At 36.6% G+C, this 27241-nt stretch overlaps 1 protein-coding gene across 3 annotated transcripts in view; it reads right to left on the bottom strand.

Moving 5' to 3' along the window:
- Positions 1 to 27241, bottom strand: part of LOC141442422 (complexin-like) — a 362634-nt gene that overhangs the window by 170804 nt on the left and 164589 nt on the right. Inside the window, exon 1 of one of the 3 annotated variants that reach the window (XM_074107402.1) lies at positions 18136 to 18167. The exons of the other annotated variants lie outside the window; for them this stretch is intronic. The gene's annotated coding sequence lies outside the window, so the exon portion shown is untranslated. Of the gene's footprint in view, positions 1 to 18135; positions 18168 to 27241 lie in introns of those variants that run through there. 3 annotated transcript variants of the gene reach the window in all.

The following is a 27241-nucleotide window of genomic DNA, read 5'->3' as shown; positions in this document are numbered from 1 at the left end:
GATCTGGTCGTTACAATTGAAATTCCAGGCATTTTACCAAATTCCCCTGGGCATTCCCCAAATTTATATCGTGGTCTTCATTGAGTTTGTGTTAAGAACAACTGTCCAAAATTTCAAAACTCTAAACCCAGCGATAACATTTTCAAGGTTTTATCCCTATCATGTGAGAATATGGGGATAAAAAGTAGCCTATATGTTATTCCAGACGTCCCAGTTATCTATGTGCCAAATTGCATCTAAATGCGTCCATCCGTTTAAGCGTGAAAGAGTTACAAACATACACACACACATACAAACACTCGCATTTAAAATATAAGTAGGATTCATAGCAAAATTGATTTCCTTTCCAGCTTCCATGGTACCTAACTTTCAACCCTTCATTAAATCACAGCGAGGACGTTAACGGCTCGTCCGCATCGGGTCCGCAACCTGAAATTTAAAGTCCGCAACTTTCGTTAACTGTCCGATGTGTAATCCGAGCTAAACCCTACCCGGATATCCGGTATCGGGGTATCGACATACTCGGCGGTGGCTTAGCATAAGGTGCAGTTGGGGGTAAACTAAGTTTTTGCTAAAAATTTCGATCAAAACTTTTGGGCGGACTGTTATTTTGGTTTTTTGCTCGTGCGTTGGAATATTTGTGGCCAGTTTTATTTAGTACTAGCGTTTACCCGCGGCTTCGCACGCGTAAATTATTAGATACAGCAGTTCAATTAAAATGGATTTAATTAAATTCTCGTGGGAATTCACTAAAATTACATCGTGGTTTTCATTGACGTTGTTACCCAGCGGTTGTTATTTCGAGACATATATCTATCCCGTGAGAATATCGGGATAAAAAGTAGCCTTTGTGTTATTTTAGATGTCTAACTATATACGTACGTACCAAATTTCATGACTCGCTGCCCAGCGGTCGTTATTTCGAGATATATATATCTATCCCGTGAGAATATCGGGATAAAAAGTATCCCTCGTGTTATTACAGATGTCCAGCTATATACTTATCAAATTTTATGACTCTAAGCCCAGCGGTTGTCATTTCAAGATTTCATCCCTATCCCGTGGGAATATCGGGATAAAAAGTAGTTTATGTATTATTACAGATGTCCAGCTATATACTTATCAAATTTTATGACTTTAAGCCCAGCGGTTGTCATTTCAAGATTTTATCCCTATCCCGTGGGAATATCGGGATAAAAGTATTCTATGTTTTAATCCAGGCTATAAACTAACTTTTTGCCAAATTTCATCCAAATGCGTTCAGCCGTTTCAGCGTGAAGAAGTAACAAACATACTCACTCACTCACTCACAAACTTTCACATTTATAATATTAAGAGGATTTATGTTTGGAATTTAGATTCATATTCTAAGCAGAGAACTAATTTAATTGAAATTGTTTTTTTTTTATTTAATTATTATGACTTTGGTTATGATTTTATGATTTATGATTTCGTACGCTTTTTTAATTTAAATCAGTTAAATTTTGGAAATTTCAACATAAATTCATTTTATTTGACATTTATGTAAATTATGATGCGATTTTTTATTGAATGATAAATAACCTAATTAAATTAAACATAATCATCCCTTATACAGCTTGTGTTTGTGTTAAAACCACAAACATTAAGGATAATAAGTAAAGTCTATGCTCATTTATGTTTTACCAACTTTATTTTTAACCTACTTCAAAAAAAAGGCTCCCGATTAGGAAAAATATTTTCTCATAGATTTCACATAAATTTATTATTATATTATATTGTACTTTTCGTGGTCTCAAACTATCTTCATACTTATGAATTGATTATTTTTAAACGTTAAACCACAACAGACATGCAAACATTCCCATTTATAATATTAGTTAAGATTACTTTGTTCTAATCTATCAATTTTTTAAAAGTAAACATACAAATCATTCCGTAAATTTCAGAAATAATTCAGCAAGCAACTGTCATATCTGTAGAAATTCACTTTATTCATCTTGACTCCGAGCTGTCAAACAAATTACTTTCTTATCAATGTTGCCCTACTTAAAAGATCTCGAAAATTCACGCGCCCCGAAAAAATACCGGAAGAAAAAAGACCTTGGACATAAAAATACCTTTCGGAGTTGCGTGACGTCATAAGCTGGGGTTACCGTACCTGTAATAAAAAACAACTTATAAATATCAGAAATGCGTACAAATTTAGAAACCTGTTTTTACGGTACAGTTTACCGTTAATTCCAGGCCCTATACAAGAAATGCAAAATTCTAACTTAGTCTCTTGCCGTCCCGCTAACGCTAATATTATTTAATACGAGATTGAGACGGACAGTACGAGATGAACTTCGCTTTTCGAATTACGTAGTAGCTCCCCAGTCTAATGAGTCATGGAAGCCTAGTGGTTTGACATGGCCTTTGAATGTTACGAGTAGTTTTAGGCATGTGGGCCAATCAACTTTTTTACCGACACTTATCATCTGTCCGCGACATTTTTCAAACAATTGCAGATTTTTGTAAATAGGTAAACATGTTTTTTCTGTAATTTAATAGACGGTGTACATGAATACATGCCATCCTACGTAAGTTTAAGCTATTAAACCGTGAAATATCTTGTTGGAAGTACGATTTTTTGGTAACGCCAGAGACAATTTTGGTAACGCAGGAGACGCCCAAAGTGTCGGTAAAATAGTTGATTGGCCCATGTACGGTGGGTGGTTTATTGTTGGTTTATTTTAGCCATCCCAATATTTAAAATTATGTTAACATAATTATTATGTCGCTGGTCGCTAGTGCCCCAGTCATAAGCAATTCCGTTGGGCCACTAACTAAGCCTTAATTAAGTTTTCCTGTTTATTTGGGGTTTTCTCTAGATTTTAATCACATGTTATTCAATTTTATTACTCGCAATTTCGGTTAAGGCATAACAGCTTGTCATATTTAAGTTATAATTGAACTAGTGCTTCGCACGCGTAAATCATTAAATCCAGCAGTTGAATTATAATTCTGGGATTTAAACTATTTTGAAATAATTTATTAAACTTAAAACAAACTGTTATAAATAATTTATTGAATCAAGGGTTACTTTAAAGAGGTCCATAGCAATTAATTTTAAACAATAATTTTGTTCATCCGTGACCTTACAAAAGCTATGTCTATGCAATAAATGTGTGTTCATGCGGCTCCTCCACCTCAACACTGTACGAATACACACATCTCAAAAACCCAACTATCACCACCATCTTTCAACCTTCATCAGAGGTCTTAAGAGAGATGTTAAGAGACAAAAGGACCTCAACAAAAATACAAACTGAAACATAAATGCACAGAAAAACCAGAAAAAGAGACCAGCCCTGGGAATCGAACCCAGGTCCTCAGCATTCCGTGCTGCGTGCTATACCGCTACACCACCACTGGACAGGAGTACAGACACAAATTTCTCCTATGCACCACATATCTCAGCTTATTTGTTTCTTATTTAGTCACTTAAGCAGCGACACTAGCGACATCTATGCTTTATCCCACATCGAGAAGCTTTCAGCACTCCAAAGGAACTAACCGCTCACCCGGATAAGAGATGTCGCTATTAAGCAATCAAATTAAGATAATAAAAAATACAAGCTTAATTTGGACCTCCGCAAGGTTCCGCCTGTGTCAATAAATTCAAGTCTCTTACTTCTGATCATAGCATTTATAAATAACAACCTATTCATATTAATAATCCAGGGATAAGGACACTCATGTTCTTGCAAAAACATTTTGGATAACTTCACCGCAAGATCACCCTAAACTTAATTAACTAAAAACCCTCAATAATCAAAAACCCCATAAACAAGTTAATGCCGACTCCGGCGCAATATCTTATCGCACAATGCCCATTGTGACGTCACCACAAAGGCGCAAAAATGTCCTTAATAAAGTACCCGGGACGTCTTTGTCGCGTATTATTGCTGTAGAGTTCCGTAGGTAAGGTGAACCATGAGGAATACATGATTTGTTTTCTGTCGATGTTGTTTTATTGTAACTCTAGACAAGTTTATGTTTTAATTTCAAAGGACCATGGGTAGAAATATCCCCACCCACCAACATGTCTCATTTAACGAAAATTGTCTCATTTAATAGATCTTGGCAACCTGGTGATTTTTTACTATGACGAGGATCGCCCTATGTATGGAGTTTTTTGCTCATTTAATTGATAGTTACAGGAAGAAGGTTACAGAAACATTATGTTACTAGCGGTGGATGGGACGATTGGTCCTTGTATATTTACTTCGAATATTATTGTTTCATCGACTATTTACTTGAATGAAATATATTTATTATAAAGACAATTAGATTAGAACAGCGACCCTGTCAGAAACGACTTGCTGCCAGAAAATTAGGTTAGGTTAGGTTAGAACTGTGACCTCGCCAGAAAAAGAATTGAATGTTTTTCTTGGTAATAATTTAATGTTAACTAAATAATATGGGAATAAAAAATATTTGATTTCTTATTCTATAAAATGAAATGGTAAGAAATAAATTTTATTTGTATCAAAAATCATTGATTTAATTTTCTTCAAAGCAAGTGTTCTTTGTGTTGATTATTTATGAAACGATAAATAAGAAAAAATGTCTGCGAAACGAAATTCTATGAAAATGTTGTCTGTGAAACAATATACAACCTACTAGCAATAATAGATAAATCTAAAAGTAAAACCACATACATAGGGCGATTCTCGTCATAGTAAAAAAACATCAGGTTGCCAAGCTCTATGAGACATGTTTAGTTTCTGTTAGTGGGTAGAGACAGTGCCCATACAAATTTGCCCATTGTCCTTTAATCAACTGGCAACACCAGTGGCAGCGTTTTTAGCTTTGTAGCGAAAACTGCCTACAAACGGAGAACATGTCGGGTTTTTTGGCACTGAATTTCTAGTCACGTGACTGGTTTTGCATAGTGTGGGATCGACGGCAAGATTTTTTTAAAACGATATTTTTTGGTTTATTTGACTGACTGTATATTTATCTGATCTTTTTGTTTTTTTATTTTAATTCTTATATTTTTAGGAAATATAATATAGTCTTAATAAATTCCTTGAACTAAAAATAATTGGCGGGCGGGGCACATTGCTCGCAGGACTGTTGGCCGAATTGGGTCAGAAGGTTCTCGAATGGCGTCCGCGGACCGGGAGACGAGCTGTCGGTAGGCCTCCAACAAGATGGAGCGACGACCTGGCTAAGATAGCGGGATCACGTTGGATGCGGAAAGCACAAGACCGGTCTGAGTGGAGAGCCTTGGGGAGGCCTATATCCAGCAGTGGACGTCTTTCGGCTGAAATGGTGATGATGATGATGAAAAACAATTAGGTAGGTAGGTACTTTGCTCACCCGCGCCCGTGGTTTTATGATAGCTACGTTTTATGCAACTAATGTTGTAGAGGACTCATGCAGTTCCTCCATTTTTTTAATTAAAAAATAATTAGGTAGTAAATTAAAGCAATTAGTTCATTGATATAAACCTTCGAAAAATAACGCATGATAATAATATAAATGAAATAAATCCTTGTCGGTACGTGCATTGCGTCGAAGCTCTATTAGAAATTTAAGCGAAATTAATGTTGTTCGTTAACTTTAAGTTTAATTCAAAAGCTGATTACACAAACAAATCAATCATTTTGTTTTTTGATTGAAACGTTTCGATAAACGTGTACTTTTGAATTTAAATTACACTTAATTGTTTTACAAGTATAACAGTAAATATTAAAATCTAATCAGATTTATATCTATTATCCGAGCCCGAGGCCTTCCTGCTTGAACCACTCGATTCAGCAGTTGAATTGAGATTTTAGGACTTTAGAAGGAAAGATTTATTTGGTTTTAAAGACTAGAACACTAAAACTTAGAATAAAAACTAATTACGTGGTAACGCTACAGGACACCGAACAGGCCTCCACTTAGCATGTGTTGCTCATGTTTATTTGTAGTTAATCTCGCCTTTTATGTAATGTGTTCTTCTGGGCATCGAAGATATGTAAATAAATGTTTATGTCTCTTTCTATTTCTCTGTCTTTCTCTCTCTCTCTCTCTCTCTCTCTCTCTCTCTCTCTCTCTCTCTCTCTCTCTCTCTCTCTCTCTCTCTCTCTCTCTCTCTCTCTCTCTCTCTCTCTCTGCCTCTTAAATCCCATATAATACCTATACAATAAAGTTTTCATTTACATAGTATAAAGAACGCTTTTTCTACATTTGATATCTTTAAAGTAACTTGCCAGATTCTCAACAGAGTAATTCCGAAAGGTTTTTTTTTTAATTAAAATATCACAAACGGGACGTTTATACGGGATATTTACCTCGACGTTTCGACCACATTACAGTGGCTGTGGTCACGAGTAGGCTGAAGTGACGTGTTGTGGGATTTCAAGTCCCTAGCAGCGCGAATCCTTTGAACTACCCGCTTTTGATCACAAATAGTGAATACCCGCACTTGGTCATATTTATTTGTCACCCTATGACACGCACATAACACTAAAAATGTCCGACCGTTCCTCTCTCGCGCTGATCCAAATTCCGATCGTCGTCGTGAGATTTTTTTTAACCCTCATAAGTGTTTATTAAAGCCTTTTAAGAAATATATTTTGACTTTGACTTAGCGTTTAAAATTTCGAGATTTGAATAAAACCTGTAACTTGTGTTTGTATGTGCAAACCATCGGTTATACAAACTTAATCAAAATGAACTTAAAACAACTATAGCGAATTTATAATACAAATGCATAAAACTCTAGCACCTTTATTACATTTTCATCTCAATTCATAAAACAGAGGGTAGAAATCTAGTGTTGCCATTCTACAGAACTAAAATATGAGATAACCGCTCGAGTCTAACGATTTAATCCCGCTTTAATTCTGATTTCCGCAAGCGGGCAAGATTTAATAAAGCAGTGTTGCCAGGGACGCCACGATTCCCGAGTTTCGGTATTAATTTCGGCTTCAGGACAATATTTTTATTCAAATTCTATTAGTATAATGCCTAAAATTATAATATCTACATATATATACACACCGACATAGTCAAGTGGATTGGCTCGTTGAAGTGACAATATGCAGGCCACATAGCTCGGAGAATGGTCGTTGGGGCTGAAAGTTCTCGAAAGAGATCGGCAAGCGCAGCGAAAGACGTCCACGAAAGAGATGGAACGATGACCTGGTTAAGCCGCGGGTTCACGGTGGATGCAAGCAGTTTGAAATCGAAGCAACTGAAGGTATACAGGGTGTAACATTAATATCGGCCAGTATGGGAAAGCCTGAAACTATAAGACATACGAAGATCTGTTCTTAGGAATCATGTCATCGATTCTAGTAAGAAGAAAAGCTGCATTCATACATTTAAAAAAAACTTGTATTCAGCACGGGAATCGAACCCGGAAATTTTGAAAAATAAAACTTACATTATTAAGGTATATGAAATACAATGCATTTTATTCATTCAAGATGGGTATCGTGTTTAACCGTACGAGTAACATTTATTGCTTATGACCTACACTATCGATATCCAAAACGACTGGGTTCGATTCCCGAACTGAGCAGAAGTGTTTTTTTTATACCTACATTAATGCAGTTTTTCTTGTTACTAAAATCGATGACATGGTTCCTAAGAACAGATCTTCGTATCGAAAATACAAACTGAGACATGGATGCACAGAAAAACCAGAAAAAGAGACCAGCACTGGGAATCGAACCCAGGTCCTCAGCAATCCGTGCTGCGTGCTATAACCCTACACCACTGCTGGAGAGGAATCTAGACACGAATTTTTCCTATGCATACATATCTCAGATTGCTTATTTCTACTATGCTACTTAAGCAGCAGTAGGAATACCCGTAAAAGTAACAAATTTGGAGTTGAAATAAAATATACAAATATACTCCAATAAACCAATCATAGATCTTCGTGTGTCTTATAGTTTCAGACTTTTCCATACTGACCAATATTAATGTTACACCCTGTACGAAGGGGAGGCTTATGCTATGCCCAACAGTGGACATCCTACGGCTGATGATGACGATTACCAGTTTAATACCAGTGTGACTTAGCTACCACTTCCCGGTACCGTGTCAACGTAGATTCCACTTTTCCGCAACCATTTATCGTGAAATTCTTCGCGGCTGGATTTTTTAATTTCGCTGGCGGCGTCTTCCGCTGTCGCCATAATGTAACGAGCTAGTTCGCGAATGGCTGTCGGGAAGAACATGAAAATTTAATCTTTGAAAATCTTGTTTCAGGTCAGGATTGAAACGTCTCTTTTATATTTGCTTCCATATATGCGAATCGAAAATACAAATTGAGACATGGATGCACAGAAAAACTAGAAAAAGACCAGCGCTGGCAATCGAACCCAGGTCCTCAACATTTCGTGCTGCGTCCCATACCCCTACATTACCACTGGACAGGAGTACAGACATGAATTTCTCCTATGCACACATATCTCGGGGTTGCTTTTTTCTACTACGCTACTTAAGCGATCCTGTGTGTGATTCCTGGGTTCGATTCCCAGTGCTGGTCTCTTTTTCTGGTTTTTCTGTGCATCCATGTCTCAGTTTGTATTTTCAATATGGTTTTACGGGATGACCGTAAAAGTAATAAATTTGTAGTTGAAATAAAAAATAAAAAACTCTAAATAACCAATCCATATATGCATATGCAATAGGCTAGCCTCCTTGTTCCCGCTTGTTTTTGTTTTTACAGAATTTATTATAGTGGTAAGTAAATCAGTAAGTAAAATGTAATCTATGTAGAAGCCAAACAATGACAAATTTTTGAACAATGTCGAGTCACGGTTATTTGATGTTGGTTTGCTCATAAAAAGATACTGGAAAATCGTCCGTGTGGTGTCGGGTTAAAATTACACTTAAGGTTAAGGTATACCGTAGGCGAAAGGCTAGCAACCTTGCACTATTGTACTGTTTTTGTCAAACTTAAAACCTAAAATTGCTAAAAGTAGCTCCGAAGAGGTAACGTTTCGTGTGCTCTGCCTACCCCATTTGGGAATACAGGCGTGATGTGTGTGTGTGTGTGTGTGTGTGTGTGTGAATTTAAGTATGATCATGGTATGAGATATCAACTGTTAAACAGATTTTTGTAGATTTTTTGTTTTTATACAATTTACTAAATTCTGGTGTTAATTAGTATAATAGATTTAGTAACTTTTAAGAGGCCAACACAACAGTCCCGTATCTCAGAGCCATAGATCATCACTGGCAACAAATGAGTCTTATGTCACTAATAGGTGATATCAATATTACAATAACATTAATACATGAACACTACAAGAACCGCAAAGTATTTATCGTAAACTAGCCTGTTACCCACGACTCCGTCCGCGTAGTATTCGTTTATCGCTATCCCTCGTGAACTATGCAATTTTCCGGTATAATAACTATCCTATGTCGTGCCCTGGGATTCAAACTAACTGTATACCGAATTTCACCTAAATCGGTTCAGCGGTTTAGACGTGATTGAGTAATAAAAATCCAAATATCCAAACATGTTCGTCAAAAAATTTCACATTTATAATATACTCGTTAGCAATTTTAATACATCAGCACCACAAGAATCGCAAAGCATTTATCGTAAATAATCCTAGTATCCTACTAATATTCTAAATGCGAGTGAGTGTGTGTGTGTGTATGTTTGTTACACCTTCACGCTAAAACGGCTGGACAGATTTGAATGAAATTTGGTATGTAGATAGCTGCACGTTTGGAATAACCCATAAGCTACATTTTATCCCGATATTCCCCTGGGATAAGGATAAAATCTCGAAATCACAGCCGGTGGGTTTAGAGTCATCAAATTTTACATGGCTGTAATTTATAGGAATTTCCATGAGAAAAAAATAAAAAATAAAGTATTAGTAAAATCCCCGAAAATTCAATTCAACTGTCAGATCTATGGATTACGCGTGCGGAGCCGCGGCTAAAGCCTAGTATAACAATAAAGTTGGCATGGAAGTGCTACAAGAACCGCAAAGTATTTAGAGTAAATAATTTCATCATCATCATTATCAGCCAGAAGACGTCCACTGCTGAACAAAAGCCTCCCCCTTAGAACGCCACAATAGACGACAACTCGTCACTTGCATCCACCGGTTTCCCGCAACTCTCACGATCCTGGTGAGAGGCCCGCCAACGCTTCGTCTTCCGGTACGTGGTCGCGTCTCGAGGACTTTTCTCCCCCAAAGGTTATAATAATATGTTCTTCGAGCGATGTGGCCCGTCCATTGACACCAATAATTAATTGAATCAGGCGTTACTTTGCACTTTAAATGAACTGGAACAATTAGTTAGCTCACCCGTGAAAAGGAAAACGTTCTAAGTTTTTGGTCAAAATTTCATTTTTAATACAAGCTTACATTGTCACCCAAACTACATTTGCATACCAAATTTCAAGTCGATGCCATTAACCGTTGAAGAGTTCCATACTGCGGAGACGATCCTGGACAGACTACCAGGATGTCATTATCAGATTATTGTATTCTCACGCAATTTACAAATTGACTTAACCAAAATAAAATTTCAAGTCAATCAAACCACTGGAAGTTGGTCGAATTTAGTTTGCAAGATATGATTACGGACACACAACGGGACCGGTGAAACTAAATAAAAGCTTTTAAAAATGATTTATTCGTAAACTTAGTAGTCATTTTACAATGACCGTAACCGTACGGAGTACTTTTGTGTGCTCGTGTCCTCTTTTTAAGTTAATGTAATACCTGTGCAGGCAACGCTCTTCCATATAGGTACTGGTATCAAGTAGTACAGTCGCCATCAGATATTTCGGAGCAGCCAAGGTGATCAAAAATATCGGAGCATGAACTCTAATGTCTTGAGAATAGAGTGCATGCTCCGATATTTTTGACTACCTTGGTCGCTCCGAAATATCTGATAGCGACTGTACAACCGTGGTAAGTAGAGATACTCGTATAGTAAATAACATTTAAATAAACCTACAATCAGTTTTATATCAACCTTTTACCTTTTGTTCGTCAAAATCCGAGAAAGTACAAATACAAAGTACAACAAGTAATACATTGGTGAAAGCCTTCAAATAATCGGCAGTATTTTCGTTTGAATAGATTTAATATCCTGTTGACAATATCGGCGACGAAATTAGGCGCAGGCTATCCAGGCTGACAAAATTTACATCCTTTTATCGAAGTTTATTTAGGGTTTAGACGTGTTCTGAAACATTTATTTACTGAATATATTAAAATGGAAATGCCTGCTTTGCAATGCCTTGGATTAATTGCAAAAAAAAAATCAAATAAAAATATAACATTGCTCATAGTCAAAATACCATAAACGGGACTTATCACGCTATTTTTACACGAGTAATATTTACCTCGACGTTTCGGCAACGTTACAGTTGCCATGGTCACGAGTAGACTGAAGTGTGGGGTGTCAAGTCTGCCTAGCAGCGCGAGTTCTTCGAACTACCCGCACTTGATCACTAATAGTGCCGGCACTCGTATCACGAACTACCCGCACTTGGTCACTTTTATTAGTCACCCTATCACACCGACACAACTTAACAACGTCCGATCGTCCCTCCGAACATTCATCCCGACGCCGACACTTATTAATAACAGGATTCCACGATGATGAAAGCTTATACCCATCGTCCCGGTTGAAATTCCTATGCTTTTTTATTTCAACTGCTTCACGTACGTGGTATTTTGACTATGAGTGAGAATCACGAAAGTTTAAAACGTTATATATATAACATTGCTCGTTTGAAGATTTTTTTGAACAGATTGTAGTAGCCTTACTCTTAGTAGTCACGCACGGACGGGTTTGCAGCAATTTTGCGCAAAAAAGAAGCGTCACTGCTGAGATAAGAACAAAGATAACTAACACTTAATACATCAGGAGCTTAACAGAAACTGTTGAAACTATAAACATTTTTATATTCGAAATAAATTTCTAACAAATGTAGTACTAAAATTCTCCATTGAACGCGATACCATACAACTGCGAATTTAATTAACATCTTGTATACACCGCGTTACCTTCACTTTTACTTTCACCATTATTCATTTAATCTCCTTTAAATTGTGAGGTGTTTATAGAATTAAGAATCCTTAGAACCGAGGAAAAACTTTTCTCTAAAGAACGAATGTAATTGTCGCCCGGCGTGTCTTAATAATGAACGAATTCCCCCCCAGGACGTTTTTCCTTGAAGAATAAAAGAATATAACAATGCTTGGTCGGTGAAAGATTATTTTTCAAGGTATATTTTTATCGTGTAAGGTAATTCGCTGCGTGAAAGTTGTTGTAATCAGAGTTGACGGAAAATTGGGTTTGTATTTGCAAGCTATTTGTGTCTCAAGAGTTCCAAGTCTTTCATCTATTCTAAGGTAGATATCGGATTAATTTCGTTTCTGTAACATTCGGTAAATGACCATGCAAGTTTAGTTAACCTAAAAAATAACAAAAAAAGGAAAGATAGAAAAGAAAATAAATTTATCTGAGACATTGACACATACAATTACAGAAACGACAGACAGACGAGGAAAACCATGTCACGAAACGGACCCACCTCAGCATGTCGGCTCGAGAGCCAGCGCTGCAGGGCTACTACGAAACTCGAAACTCGTAGTTCGTGTCGTGCGGTCCCTCTGACACTTATACTATTTAATATGAGAGCGAGAGGGACGGTACGATACGAACTTCGAGTTTCGAGTTTCGTAGTAGCCCTGCTGGTCTTCCGGTGGGACCGTGAGGCCGTCATTGCTCACTGCTCGTGCGACCGGACCGTTTATGACCTGCGCTACCAACACAAGGGCGTTATACGTATTAGCTTGCAATAAAGCCAAATTATAAAATGTGCTAGAAAATCAGATGCGGATATTTTGAGGATCGATTATTTGCATTGCTGTTAATTCGTTTCAATCAAATTAATTAAAAAAAATACAGTTAATGTTAAGGATGATTATTTTTGGACGGAATGGTATTTTTGTATGAAACAAAAAAAAAACTTCCACACAATACTTGAGTAATTTATGTGGATAATTGATTCTAAGGATGTTAATTACATACCCTGAAAATATCCACACCTAATTTTCTAACACCTTATATTTTAACAAATAGCACAAAAATAGAAAAAACGGGCGGTATTAAGTTTTAAATGTTGATCCCTTACATTTCACTTTTTATTTATCAATTCAAAATTAAAGAACAATAACAAACACATTGATATAATTATGTCTTCGCCAGTCTTGTGTTATTATTAACAATTTAATAATATAAATTAAAGTACTCTTTGTACTAAAGCATTATTATTATTAATACAAACAATTCGTAAGTATTGTAAACAATAACAATCTTGCAAAATTCTATAATTTCGCAAGGGTTTTTATTTCCAATAATAAAATGTCAATTTTGGAACTGCAAAACATTATGACAATATTCCAATCTCCAGAAACTTGACAGAAACATCAAAGCTGCCAAAAAATAATTCCACAGAAAACAAATATTAACACAGCACCTAAAATAAATGAAGATGTAAATTAGAAACTTCTAATAAAATTTCTTCGAAGATTTCCCTTTGAGGCGAAACCATTTTTGTTTTGGGAGTTGGAAATATAAAAATCATTATTTTTAATTAACAGTAATGAATATTCCCATCTCGTGCCCGTGGGATGCTGGCGTTTTTCCCGATGAGAAATTAACGTTATTTATGATATTACGGTTAGCGGATGTTTTTGGAACAACAAGTTTGTTAAAATTATTAAAAAAAAAGTTGCTTGAAAAATGAGTCGCAGTCTTATCTTTGTAATTTTAACTTTTTGGTTTTAATTTTGACACATTCATTACTTATTTAACTTTTTTTTAAATGTTATTTTTTTTGGATTGTTTCGAAATCGTTCATTGTTTTGTTAGTTGGTTTGTAATTCGAGAAGTTACAAAATTAAATATCATCCCATCACTTTTAAATTGTAAAAGTAATAGTTTAATTATAAATAATTTTTACTTCAGTATTTTATCATTTAATCGTTTTATATTATAAAAAAGCTCCACGTCAAAGCAATCCTCTTAACCTAAGTTACTAATTCAGTTAGTTCTATTAATTGGCTCTGAGTGCAGTGGTTAGCGTGGCTAACCACTAATTGATAACTAACCTAGTTCAACGTAGGCTATCTAGTCATTAACATAATTAATTTGAGAAACAATATATTTTAAAGTAACAAAAACCTTTTTTAATGTGACACAGTCCAAATGTGATGTGACTTATATGTAACTTACTGGGTGTTGTGTGCCTTTTGTGTAGCTGTGATTAGTTATCGCCATAAAAAAACCATCAAGGTTAGTTAGTTTTTGTTAAAATATTAATTTTTAATACTTTTTAGGGTTCCGTACCTACCTCGAAACAAAAAAACGGAACCCATATTGGATCACTTTGTTGTCCGTCCATCCGTCCGTCTGTCAAGACCCTTTTTCACAGGAGTGCGTGGAGGTATCAAGTTGAAATTTATATCAAATAGTTAGGTCTAACTGCCCCTTAGAGTTGTGAAAAAACCAAACTTCTAAGCCAATGCAATCAAAAGATACAGCCGTTTATGCCGCAAATTTTCTACAGGGTACTTCCCGTGAACTCAGAATCTTGAAATTTGGTACGAAGCAACGTCTTATAGCACAGATAGAGGAAAAATTGCGAACACCGTAATTTTTTAGTTACATCATATAATAAAAATATTTATAATAATTTTAAAGTTACTACCTACAGGTCTGTACGGAACCCTCGCAAAGCAAAGCTGAGAAGTATGAATCAGATCTTTTGATTATGTTAGTGAGTGAGTGAATCAACTTCAATTTTTTATTCATTTTATGCCCATCACTTGCCCCCAAACTGAGCGTTAAGCGGAAATTACACTTCGTTGTTCGCCGCATGCTGCATGCGGCGACCGCAAAAGTGTAAACTCCAATTCAATAGAATCTGACAATCCTGTAGACACTTCCAGCCTACTAATATAAACACCGGGCTGCCTAAGGCTTTGTGATGTGACTATTATTCTTTTTTGATTCCTTTTAGATGATAATTGCAACAACAGGGACATATATAATCAAGTGTGCCCACGATACGGTGTCTTAAATATGTAGAAAATTGACAGATTCTATTGAATTGTACTTTAAAGAACACGGTAGTCGACCGCATTCGGCGAGCGACAGCTGCCACCGCCTTAATATGGCCGCCGCAGTAGACGGACAGACTAATGTAAAGGCGACGGTCGTTCGCCGAAGTAGTTTGAAACATGTTCGGCGACCGCATTAGGCGAACAACAAAGTGTAATTTCCGCTTTAGATAACGGGGTTCAGACTACCTACAATATTACTAGCGGACTACAAGACTATATCTCAAATTTCATCGGAAAATCTATAGCTCGAAGTAAATTTAAAACATTGCTTTAAAATTGTCGGCGATGCTGCTTCAGAGACATGACCCGGTCTTATCTGTTGGCAGAGAGCCAGCAATCGATGCAATGCCTTCGAGTTTCGATATAGTATATAATATACTGCTATATGGAAAACGGTTCGAATGTCAGGCCAGATACAGTATAATATATGTTTCTGATTATGCAATGAGATATCTATCTGTACGTATGAAACATGTACCTTAAACATGTACTTTAACTTCAAATTTGGCAAATTTATACAAAAGGAATCCTATTACTACTATTATTATTATTTTGACGACGGGATGGCCAAGTGGTTAGAGATCCTGACTACGAAGCTTGACGTCCCGGGTTCGATTCCCGGTCGAGGTAGATATTTGTATGAATAATAGGAATGTTTGTTCTCGGGTCTTGGATGTTTAATATGTATTTAAGTATGTATTTATCTATAGAAGTATATTTATCCGTAGCATTGTACCCTTAGTACAAGCTTTGCTTTTTTTTGACTAGGTTTAATTGGTGTCAAGTGTCCCATCATGATATTTATTTATTTTATTTTATTTCATTTCCTACTAACATTATAAATGTGAAATGAGACAAAAAATGTGCGATCATGCGGTTCCTTCACCTCCACACTGTAAGAACACACACAAATGTCACAAACCCATATCACCACCACTACTCTACACTGCGTTTCGAACTCAAACGAGCTCATTTTCAGGGCAGCACAACCACCATGCTTATCATCCGCAAAGTAACGCCTGATTCAATAAATTATTTTCAGTTTAATGCGACAACGGGATATAAAAATCACATACTCCTTCTGACACGGATATCATGTTATATTATTATAACATTCACGTGATCCCTCCCATATTGACCAGGGGGAGGTAATTAATCACTGCGAGGTAGGGGGAAGTGGGGGGCTGTCACTACCATGCGGGTATGCGAGGAATTGAAACTAAAGGCCTTAGTTTTTGTTGTTGATTCGAGTTGAATGGTTTTGTTGGGCACACCTGTGAAGCATTAATGGTGCGTGTGATGCTCTACCGCATTGAGCCCGCGTGGGAACTACACAGCCCTCCTGTCCAGCAGTGGGATGTGCACAGGGCTGATTCTAAAGTGTGTTTAGGATCAACCACATCCAACTCATTAGTAAAACACTATTTAGTAAAATTATTGCTCTTTTGTTTTGACTTGTGATGTTTTGTTTGTAATGAGGAATTAGTGATCCAGTGACAGTGAGTTAGTTATGTTTAGTGACAGTACGTCTAAAAAGATATTAATATAACGGGTGTGGCCAGTAACATGAGTAAATGATTAAAACATAATAGATCATACCCCATTTGCCCACTTGTTCGTTTGCCATCCAGTCAAATAAAAATAAAAAATACTCCTCAAACTGAACAACATTAGTTCAGAGACTTTTAAAAATAATTAGTTTTTTAATTTTTATTACATTTTTAAGTTTATTCGAAGAAGCAATGTAAAGCAAAATGATTGATGTTTGTAGCGTACATTGATAGCAGTATTTAATTTGTATGAAAAAAGGAAAATTCAAATACTCCTTATTTTTAAAAGTTGCTGAACTAATGTTGTTCTGTTTGAAGAGGACGATCTGTTTTAATTTTTTGTTCGAATTACAGGCCACACCCGTTACAGGTTATGCCGCATGGAGGGATATTGTAGTTATAAATTTTACTGAAAGAATTTTAATGGTATTATTTTTACCTTAGTTCTTAGAAGCACGGCAAAGTCAAAGAAAAGGCCAAATATTATTTTTCTTCAAAATTTTATATATAAAATTGACTAGTCTTCCTTTTATTTAATATGTTGTGCTATTTGGAAAAAAATATTCCTTATCAGTATGACAAAATTAAGCGTTTTTTTACTATTTGGTGGGTTCGACTCCCAGTTCAGACAGGGAATTATTCAAAAATCTTTGAAGATATTGTTGTAATGCGTCCCCCTTATATGTACCCAATCAATTTTTAAGTTTCCCAATGAAAATATAACGTTAGGCATTGGCCTGAAAACATGCTCCCACCCGATCTAGATAGCGCCTACCCTACCGTAATTCGGTAATTGCCATGTCAAAGGTTTTTCATCCCTACGGACCCTTGCGCAAATATGAGCGTACCATGTCGCTTTACGGCGTGGATATCTGATAGGCGATTCGATCCCTGATCAGATTATGACTTTATAATGAGTTTCCGATGGGATGGGATAGGTTATTGGAGGCTGGATTATTAGGACTAGAAAGGGGGGGGGGACTAGGGGGGTATTAGATATATCTTACGCGACGTACACTACGATTATCTTAATTCAGCTAACAGTTATCTGCGTCAGGCGTTGCTTTTTGGAAGTCCATATCCAACTAAGAATATTACGTTAGCAGTAGGTAGGTAGTGTTGTATTGTATTGATGTAGTGGACGGACATAGAAAGCAGGGTTCTTAGCGATAGTTCTTAGACATATTTGATCAAAATCGGTTCAGCCGTTTTGAGATATTGAACTTTGAAGTGACGATGTCGGGGTTTTCCTAATTTTTGTTGGTTAAGTTTTATTTTGGGAAACTATAGTCTAACGAACAAACAGTTGGAAAACCCGCGACTTTGTCCACCACACTTCACTGCGCGTTTCGAACTCAACCAGAATTCATCCTTAGAGCAACACAATCATTCACCATGCTACCAGATGTTAGACTCCGATGACTAGTTCTATGTACCTGGAATTTGTTGGCGGCGGTTTGGTATTCGTACCTGTTAAAAAGATAAAAATATGAAATCTTAAATAACAATCGATCACTGTGTGACTAACTTTAACAGGAGCAAATAATTTAAACATAGGTGCAATACAATGACAATTTTAGACTTTCGCGTTCATACCTAATTTTATAAATTAAATTCTGGTTTTGTTCCGCGTACCCTGATTTTACCGAAACTCCATATTTCGTCACAGTTGCATGCGCCTGATCACGAGACGACCAATAACAATGACTCTTTATTGTGCACCAGAAATAGTAAGCGATACAGAAAACGGGTACACAGAGAGAAAATTACAAGGTTAGTAATAGACAGACAAACAAACAAACACAAAGCAAAGATCGTACTCGTCAAATTAAACTCCATTGTTGCAATTAAAAAAAAAAAAAATTTTAAAATTTAAACTGTTTATTTCTCTGAAAATTATTTGTTTACATTACATAGCTTAACTTCTAATCTTAATTCGGGTATTAAAGATTATTGGAGTTAAGGAGCTTTAATAAAATTAGTTATTGATTTATTATTAATTGTTAGTATTAATACAATATAACATTATTTATTAGCACAATAGGTAGAATAGACAATTGGTACTTAATTTATTTAGTTAGGAAATATCGCTTGAGGACACGTCTTATCTGATTACCGGGTACATTTTCCAGTTTTATTTGTAGTTTACTTGGAAATCCATTTAAAATACTGGGCAGTATGCTCGTCCATACTCTTTGGCCATATATATTGTTACACCTTGGTTTTTTATAGGCAGGATAGTTAGGCAGACTACGTAAATAGCCAGGTCTTGTTTTTTTACTCAGGTGAGGCAGTTTAGTGTTGTACTGAGTTACTATGGCTATATTTACTTTATCGAATACGGACATCACTCTGCAGTACCCAAATAGATTTTCATAGTTGTTTTTATATTTATATTTAATCTTTAGGGGTACAATCGTTTTTAATAGACGTAATTGCAAGTTGTAGATGTTTTTTAAATATGTATTATAGGTTCTTCCATAACTGGCTAAACCATAGCTTATTACAGAATCTGCAAGTGTCATATACAGGAGCCTCAAAGTGTTATAGGGAACTTTATATCTAAGTACACACAATTTAGCCAAAATTGATCTTAGCTTAGTACATACATATTCAATGTGAGGACCCCAGTTGAACTTGTGGTCTATTTTGAGTCCTAGGTAAGTATGTTCCCTGACAATTTCAAGTTGTGCACATTTACAAGAGGCGCTAGGCGAGTGTAGACAGCTGTGTTCGTGTGCAACGATCTTAGGTGTAAAATTAGGTTTATTATATGGTGAATGTATATGCATTACTTTAGTTTTGGCATAATTTATCGTTAGACCCAGATCGTGAGCCCACTTACACAACAAATCGAAGTCTTCCTGCATCATATCCTGGGCCACTTCCAGATTTTTATGAGCTGTCATTATGCAAGTATCATCTGCAAACTGGTATACCGAACCGTTACGGAAAATCTTACACATATCATTGACATATAATAAGTACTCTGTCGGTCCGACGATTGATCCTTGTGCCGTGCCAAATAAGGTGGCAGATGGGTCACTATGTTCGCCATCAATGCTGACCGCATTATACCTATCAGTGTGGTAGTTTTTGATGAGTTCCAGCACCGGTCCTTGTATACCATTCTGCTTAAGCTTTTCATAAAGTATGTTATGATCCAATGTATCAAATGCTTTGCTAAAGTCTATCATAACAGCCTTGACTTTTTAAAATAATTACTTCTAGTTTTTATACTTATTATTAGCCGTTACCGCGAATCCATACGCGTAGTATTCGTTTATCGCTATCCCGCGGGAACTATGCAATTTTCCAGGATAAAAACTATCCTACATCCTCCCCTGGGACTCAAACTATCTGTATACCGAATTTCATCTAAATCGGTTCAACGGTTTAGACGTGATGAAGTAACAAACAAACTAACAAAAAACAAACAGACTTACAAACTTTTGCATGTATAATATTAGCTAAAGTGGGATGGGATTACAATTTAAGATTTATTGGAAGAAGCAATGTTAAGCGAAAATTTTGACGTTTGTAGCGTGGCGTGATTGGCGACTTCATTTTGGGCTCTAGGATGGCATACATTGATAAAAGTATTTAATTTGTGTGAAAAAAGAAAAATCAAAGACTAACATTTAAGAGTCACTAAAATAACGTCGTTCATACGATCTCGATTTGGACCGTCCGAGACGTAGACATTAGTAAAGATTGACATTTTACTACTTTGACATTTCGCGATTTGGACCACCCGAGACTTGGACGTGGCACGACTTAGACGATGTAAGACATGGACCTCTTACGATATGGACGCAATTTCGACACTGGACATTTAACGACTTTGACGTAAGACGCCGGATATAATTCGAACATAATCTATATTTTGATTATTTACTGCTATCCAGTTCAAGGGTCCATCCTATAGAGGGGCGGATCAACAGATTTCTTGCTGTTATTCTGTCCCGACAGTGAGGGGACAAAAAGAGAAGAAATATTGTGTCCCATTATACTAACATGCTTATTAGATGACCAATTATAGAAGGAGCTTAAAACTACCACAAAACTGCATGTTTAACCAATCTGAGTTATATAAACTTACAGTTTAAAGAGTGACTCAGGAGAACGTAAGTATAGCGAGTGACAAGAAAGTAGACCGACCCAGAGACATTTGTCAACCACATATAAAACAAAGTTAAATAGCTTTCGTAATTCTCACTTATAGTTTAAAATATTAGTTTAATTATTTTGTATTAGTTTTTATCTGTATTAGGTATTGTTGTATGGTATTACTGTTTCCATCTTTTGTCCGCCATTCAACCCGCTATAGACAATATTCCAGCATGTGTCAACAGGGGCAGACTGTAAACCAGCGCTGGCAGCTTCCGCGTAAGCGCAGCATTAGCTGAGTTTGCTCCTTTTGCCGCAGGACAGACTACTATCTTGTATTTTTTATATTGTTGTCTTGCATTGTTTGTACTGTTGGCAATTAAATATTTTCTTTCTTTCTTTCTTTCTTTAAATACCATAAATAGGAGTTATCACGACACAAGAGTAATATTTACCTCGACTAACACATCCTCATTTAAGTGTGAGTGAAAATCACAAAAGTTTAAAGCATTACGTTTATAACAGATCATGAAAAACATTTACAAGGATGTTCAGTTTGATCCAACTATCTATTTAAATATTAAAGACTATTTAAAATACACTGAAATTATCTTAATACTGCACAGGACAAATTTTCTACAAAAATCCGTACAATTTAAATTCACATTTTAATTCGGCTAATTACATCCTTTGTGAAATAACATATAGCTCCGAGCTATATGTTATTTCACAAAACTCTGCTAACAGCCTTTTACTGCCTAAAATTACTTTTAACCCGTTTTTCCCAACGGTTCCCATGAAATTATGTTCATATAGGAATTAATTAGATTAGAAAAATGCTACTTTGTAAGCATAAACCTTATTTGCGCGTTGACTTTCTTATTTGTATTAAAAATGTAAAAATATTGTTGACATATATATCATTATATTTCTGACATCGGAGCTTTAAAACAGTGTACCTATTGTTCCCTTAACGGCGGGAAATGTACTCGAGGGTTTTATGAATTAAACTCTGGTTTAGTTCCGCGTTTATTATTATAATTTTTTTATTTGTGTAAATTTTGCTGTATATGTGTGTCTTCTGTGTTAGTGAATAAATGTCTTCTTTCTTTCTTTCTTTCTTACATTGATTTTACCGAAGCTCGATATTTCGGCACAGTTGCATGCGCCATCATCACGAGACGACTCGCTCGAGAATCCTATCCTACTAATATTATAAATGTGAAAGTTTGTGAGTGAGTGAGTGAGTTTGTGAGTAGGTTTGTTACTTTTTCACGCTGAAACGGCTTTAAGGATTTGGATGAAATTTGGCAGAAAGTTAGTTTATAACCTGGATTAAAACATAGGATACTTTTTATCCCGATATTCCCACGGGATAGGGATAAAATCTCTTAATAACAACCGCCTGGGCTTAGAAACATGAAATTTGGTATGTAGGTAGCTGGATATCTGGAACCGGGCACGCATGGACTTAGCGTAGGACATCCTCCAACGAGAAGGACGGATAACCTGGTTAAAGCCGCGGGTTCACGGTGGATGCAGGCCGCTTCCAACCGAAGCAACTGGGGGTCTTTAGGGGAGGCCTATGTCCAACAGTGGACGTCCTACGGCTGAGATGATAATGATGATGATGATGGACTTATTAGATTAGCTACAGCGGTTGTCTAATATCGATTTCCAATGTATTTTGCTCTCACGTACAGTCAGTTCGTTAGTCTACGTCGTCAATAGCACGTACTCGTCAATTAGAAGGCAAATAATTCGTGCTCAGTGTACGCAGCTGCCAATATAACCAGTTTAACCCTCGGGACGTGCTTAGGCGTTCAAAAAATGGTCTGTAAAAATATGATGATGAGGTATGATGGTAATGAACACACACACGCACCAAAATCAGGCAGAGCACACGAAACGTTACCGCTTCGGAGCCACTTTTAGCAATTTTAGGTTTTGCTAGCCTGTCGCCTACGGTATACCTTAACCTATATCCTTTGTCGCCTCTTACGACACCCACGGAAGAAATGGAGATGGATGGTAATGAAATGTTTAATAAAATAATTTTGCATCTTTTGAATATATTTTTTTGGTTATATAAATAAGATGAAATAGAATTGAGAGAGAAATAGAGGGAAGGAGAAATAGAGACAGATGGAGAAGTCTCGGAAAAGCCACCATTACGCCCGTTCTCCGGCACCCACCAAGTAAGATGAAGAATAAATAAAATAAATGAACTAAAACCATTATTTTTCTCACCCGCGACCTCATGATAGCTACGTTTACGCAATAAATGTCTGTTCACACAAACCCATCTATCGCCATCACTACCACTACACTGACGCGTTTTGAACTCAACCAGAGCTCATCATCAGAGCAACATAACCGTTTACCGTGCTACATACTCCATATGCATTTTTTTTTAATTGATGATGTTTTCTAAAGCACTAGGAGTGAGATCAAAATAAACAAACAAATAAACATAAAAAAAAACAAACAAAAAACATCAAACACACAAATAAATAAACATCGATATTTGATTTTGTGGTTAATTTGAAGTACCTACTTTAAACGTTTTTCAAGCCTACCTACTTACCCATTCAGTTAGCTAACAAAGACGCAGCCATAAGTCCTCCTGAGAAACGACCTCTAAATGAGTTGAAAGGATTTACGGCCCGAATGAAACCTGTGTATAGCGTTCGAAAGGGATATAGTGATGTTTTAACGTCGTCCCACAGCTGACAAGACAAATGCTTTGTTTTGTGCGCTGCAGTAATTTGTATTGCTTAGAGCGGGTTTACTCGTAGCTTACGCGTATGTTTTTTTGCAAGATTTTTGGGTTAGTATCATTTCGTCTAAAAAGCAGCTGGTCTAAGTAGCAAATTAGCAATTGGTCTAAGAAACAAGTGGTCTAAGAAGCAACTTTTCTAAGTAGCAACTGGTCTTAGTAGCATGTGATCTAAAATTCCTTGACTCATAGTCGACGGAGCTCCGCTTCGCGGGTCTCCTATTCCGTAAGTGCTTCGCGCTTTCACGAAACTCTAACCTAACCTCAACTTTGTTTTTTTTTCAAGTTGTGGCCAAAAAGGTTACAGCTTAGACCAATTATTTCTTATCTTAGATCGCTGCTATTCAGACCAGTCGCTCCTTAGACCACTTGGGTACTTAATAAACCATCTGCTTTTTCGATGAAGAGATACTATACCAGAATTTTGGCGTGTTAAGCTCAGTTGAGGCTTGTAAGAAAAATCGTGCAAGTTTACATTGCTATTCCATAAAGCGAATGAGTATGAAGTGATAAATCGGGCTCCGCAATGTAATGCAACTTGCGCGATTTTTCTTGCAGATCTGATAGGAATAGCTTGAGATCTCGACCAGTTTTACCTGGTTCCACAAAGGAGTTATGTTTTTTTTTTTAGCGTACATACGTTTGCATCTATGTAAATCTATTTTAGGTCCTCTCTGTATCTAACTGGCTTTTAACATAATGTGGTATCATCACATTCGTCAAAACTGTCGGAGTGACTAAGGATAATATTTCAAAATGGTGTTTGGGAAAAAAAATTCGAGAATAATATCATCATCCATCATCATCCCAGCCTATATACGTCCCACTGCTGGGCACAGGCCTCCTCTCAGGACAAGAGGGCTTGGGCCATAGTAGAATAATATAGATATCGATTTTCATGAAACAGCTAAGAATCACAGCAAAGAAACTCGCTTTCATTTAAACAAAACTGCGTTGATATCAGTTCATCCTTTGAGAGCTAAGAGCCACAGACAGACATTGGCGTCATCCCTCTTTTTCCGTTGGGGGTTAAAAATCCCTACCCGATCTATCCAGTAAACTTATCCCTTCTAGATTTTTCTTTGGTAAAGTATACTTCTAAACATCCTACGGTTGATGACCTCTTTGACAAAAGGGAGCAAACACGCCCCCATATTGCGGCAGCGGCAGGGTTAGACAAATGTAGTCGTTTGTATTGCTTACCGCAGCGCTGGTAGGGTTAACTTGATCCTTGAGCTAAGTTGTGATGAATGCGGTTCATTTAAGACATGGGGATTTTTGAATTCCGGCCTGTGAGAATACCATTCTGAATTGTCATAAATACGGCCAAGTGCGAGCCGGATTCCGGCGCTGCGGGTTCCAACTCTCATTACCATTAATCCAAGATGGGGTCAGATAGATAGTTACTTTTAATTTTATAATACTAGTAAGGATGCTGGATTTGGCCCACGACTTCGATTACTGGGAATTCGTTTATCGCTTTCCCCGGGAACTAAGTGATTTTCCGGGATAAAAACTATCCTATTAGTATGTCCATATCAGGATCTCAACTTTATCTACATGAAATTTTATCTAAATTGGTTTCGCGGTAAGTGTGATGAAGTAACAGAAAAATAGAGTTACTTTCTCATCTGACCGGATGGCCAAGTGGTTAGGGAACCTGACTACGAAGCTTAAGGTCCCGGGTTCGAATCCCGGCCGGGGCAGATATTTGTATGAATAATACGAATGTTTGTTCTCGGGTCTCGGATGTTTAATATGAATTTAAGTATGTATGTATCTATATAAGTATGTTTATCCGTTGCCTAGTGTCCATAGTAAAAGCTTTGTTTAGTTTGGGACTAGGTCAATTGGTGTCAAGTGTCCCATGATATTTATTTATATTTTTTTATTTTATCTAAATTAGTAAGATTTTGCTATTGATTTATTCAGAGTATGGCAATGATAACAGTGTACAAAGTAAACGCATATTTTTTCTAGTTGTGCGACTGGTAATGAGCTCGCCCGAGGGGCGTGATGTTCTCGTTAGGTTAAACGGAAATGAGGTCGTGCCATGCAGTTTTTTGCTAACATGTAATACTAGAGTTTACTTGCGGCTCCGCACGCGTAAACTATTTTTTTATGTAACTTTTTGTTTTTCGTTTTTGTACAATAAAGACTATAAACAAACAAACAAACAAACTGTTCGATCTGGGTTTGATTCATATTGTTTATATTCAGAAACTTCATAGTTTTGCAATGTGTCAGTATTTACTTCATAACGGCCGTTGACTATAGCGAGAAATCCTTTTTATAGTATAAGACAACGTTTGCATGCCAATGTATCTGTTTAGACATGTCACAGCACATTTATAAGACCAAATTCACCATGTCTAAAGCAAAATAAACTGTTTTATTTTACTTCTAAAAGTAGCCTATGTGTTATTATAATATGAGCTATATAAAAAGAAAGCAATAAAGTTTCATCAAAATCCATTTAGTAGTTTTTGCGTGAAAGAGTACTAACAAATATTATACCATGTAATGTATACATACATACATCCATACAAAAATTCGCGCTTATAGTATTAGTGGTATGGTATTATATGGTCTTAGACAGCTCTGATGTTCATAATGGTAACTGTACATACATAAATTGGTATACCTTTACTGGCTCACAAAACAACATGGAACAATTATATTAATTTCACAAGTCAGAAAGCTAAAGCATTGTTGGGGAACTTAAAGCACTCCAGTTACGGGAGATATTCGAGAAATGTTCTTTTGTATACTTTGAAATAGGTACCTTCGCTTCTGAGGGAATTCATACGCTTCAAGTTTACAACTATGCAGGTACATTATTAGAATGCTTCGTATTCAAACGGCTTGCGAATTTAAAAAAGTTTTGCTTTACTTTTTTAGAGTATTTTTGCACGATAGAATCAGAAATATGCTAAATGTATCGGAAAATAAAAGGCACTGCCCTAGTTGTTTTAAACTTTCGTAAGTTTCACTCATGACGACGACGTTTCAGTCAGATTATTGTGGCTGTAGTCATGGTTTCCTGCCCATTCACTTTGTTTCTTAGATTCTGTTATCACATTATTCCGGAATCAATAACTTTTCTGATTCAAAATTAAACACTCAGAAATATAAGCGATCAATTTCTTTTACTAACCAATAGAATTTCCAATCCCCGCACCTCCACCACAAATTCTATCAAAGGACTAACACACAAAACCGTTCCGTTCCACTGCTAGCTGTGGCCATAAATAATGGGAATGAATGCTACCGAACAGCGCAATGGGCGTCAAACAATGCCGATCGGTCGGCGGAACGGTAATGAGGCGGCTGGATTTATTACGGGGTTGGGGTTAAGTTGGATACTTATTAGTGTCTATAGGAAAACAAGGCAGAGGCCAAAGGGTACTGTTAATATAGTTATATAGATATTTCCGTGCGGTTTGACACAGTTACGAAGTCGGTCGTAAATCTCAAGTTTTGGTGATGTAAATTAAATCTAAGCCGTGGTGGCCTAGTAAGCCGTGGTGGCCTAGTGGTTTGACCTATCGCCTCTCAAGCAGAGGGTCGTTGGTTCAAACCCCGGCTCGCACCTCTGAGTTTTTCGAAATTCACGTGCGGAATTACATTTGAAATTTACCACGAGCTTTGCG

The sequence above is a fragment of the Choristoneura fumiferana genome, chromosome 25 (assembly GCF_025370935.1).
Source record: "Choristoneura fumiferana chromosome 25, NRCan_CFum_1, whole genome shotgun sequence".
NCBI classification, from domain to species: Eukaryota; Metazoa; Arthropoda; class Insecta; order Lepidoptera; family Tortricidae; genus Choristoneura; species Choristoneura fumiferana.
Note: the sequence above shows the minus strand (reverse complement) of the source record. Positions and strands in the feature narration are given on the sequence as shown.